We start from the raw sequence: 2500 nt of genomic DNA on the forward strand, positions 1-2500 counted from the left end.
TATATATATATATATATATATATATATATATATATATATATATATATATGCATACATACATACATATATACATATATATATATATATATATATATATATATATATATATATATATATATATATATATATGTATATATATATATATGTGTGTGTGTATGTATGTATGTATGTATGTATATGTACATATCTACATATATATACATTATATATATATATATATATATATATATATATATATATATATACATATATATATACATATATTTATATATATGCATATATATATATATATATATATACATATATATCCTGTATACAGTATACTGTATATGGGTGTTTGTGTAGATGTGTGTCCTCAGCGACTGGAACATAGTATCATCAACCAGATGTGCAACCATATCCGCCAACAGGTGTTATGATACAGTAAGGCTCTCATTTTCAAGGCTAAACCTGTAATCGTATTCAAATCCCAATTCAAAAAAGGTAAACAAATAACTAGACGTTCAGGGACAACATAACATTCATATCAAATTTCTTTCGCTGTCTTTCTTTTGAAAGTCAGTGACGCAACAATACCTACAATGCCGTTTGTTCCGTTTCTGGGTTTGCTATACCAAAACCTGTTTCAGCACTTTCTTTTCATCATTCTATTTCGGAAAACACTTAGATGAGGCAACAAGTTTTTTCGCTTTTTTTAATTTTCTTTCCGTTTCAAGTGTAAAGATATCTGCATCCCACTTATAAACAACGTTACATATTATCTTCTTATCCTATTTTTTTCTGCATTTATGTTTATATACTTATTTATCAATTTTCTGTTTATTTACCAATTCTTTTATTCCTTTGCAATATCTATTAACACATTTTTTTCATCAAAACATATATATTGCTTTATTTAAACATTTGCTTATTGATTATATAGAATATTAATTAGTCCAGTCAGAATGGTCTATGACTTATGATCTTAATCCCAGACTGTCACTGTTGTCATTTAAACAAACAGTCTTCAGTTTGTCCGTCAGTTTGGATACCAAACTGTGAAATAACCAGTCTATTTTTATTAAACAATATGAGAGAGAGAGAGAGAGAGAGAAAAGAGAGAGAGAGAGAGAGAGAGAGAGAGAGAGAGAGAGAGAGAGAAAGAGAGAAAGAGAGAAAGAGAGAGAGAGAGAGAGAGAGAGAGAGAGAGAGAGAGAGAGAGAGAGAGAGAGAGAGAGAGAGAGAGAGAGAGTACTGTTGACCAACTGAATAAGAATTTCGCAATTCCCAAATATTAATACAAATCAAATCAAATGATGTCTCTTCTTCTTAAAAAGGATTTGCAAAAATTGATTACTCCTTGAAAAACGATGCGAGAGAAGTTCTCTTTATAATATATTATGATAATTTTATTTAAAACATTAATATTTAGAAATTGATGATTTACACTAATTTCTACCTGTGTTTTAGAGCATTACAAAAAATTTAATCAAAAAATATAAATATTGCTTCATAATACCCACAAAATTTTCAATATTTTAAATATTTATCTATTTTTTGTATCTTGCTTATGTGCCTAGAAAGTATATCTTGGCCTGTTTAAGAAATTTACCTTCGTCAACTATAGGGAAAATATACCTTCCTTTTTTATATTAGAAAGGTGTAGGCCGCATTTCCTATAAGTCCATAAACGTTCATAATTTGTCAATCAAAGGCTTCTGTTGACTAGATTTGTTCACATGTTCTATCCTAAGGACAACCGATGTTGCAAAGTGATTTTGCAAAGTGCACACATTTTGCATCAAAATGGTGCACCTGTCGCTAAGTGTTCACACGTTTTATTCAAGGTATGTAGCTGTTGCAAAGTATCAAAAATGAAATAATGAGTCTCTCGTTCAGTTCATACTTGTATAAAACAGTCTATAATTTCTATAAATGGTAAGAATACTTCATTGTACTTTCCGCTTCTTTGAAACCGATAAAGCTTTCACTTTCTTGAAGATGCTTATCATAAGAGATCCATCATTATTATTCTTCTATGCAGGTGTTTATTACAACGCCAGACTTCTCCTCGACTTCCTTCGTATTTTGTAATAATAAAGTAATTTAATGAAAATAACAAGAGACGTTTTCATGTTCAATAACAAGAATTTGTGCTACAGGTACAACACTTGGTTTATACTTTCCTATACCTCCGTGTCCGGTTCGTTTCTGAATTCCTAATATTTATCCTTATCTAGCTCATACTTCATAGTGGAATGTGGAATTGTGGTACCCTTTTGGAAACGTCCCTGCTTGGCAATCTGTTGGACGGGAGTTAGAGACCCACGCATGCACGATAGTTTCTTGTAGTGTCTGTAACCTCACCATCCATGTGAGCAAGGGACGGGGAGTTTGGGGGAGCCTATGTGTCTCCCTTCCTGGCCCTCCATAATGCTAACTTGAAGGAGATGGGGTTTGGACGCTAAGTTATGTATATATGGTCTGTTTCTAGGGTATCGTCGTGTCCTTTGTCTCCGAT

Source organism: Palaemon carinicauda, chromosome 3 (assembly GCF_036898095.1).
Source record: "Palaemon carinicauda isolate YSFRI2023 chromosome 3, ASM3689809v2, whole genome shotgun sequence".
Taxonomy (NCBI): domain Eukaryota; kingdom Metazoa; phylum Arthropoda; class Malacostraca; order Decapoda; family Palaemonidae; genus Palaemon; species Palaemon carinicauda.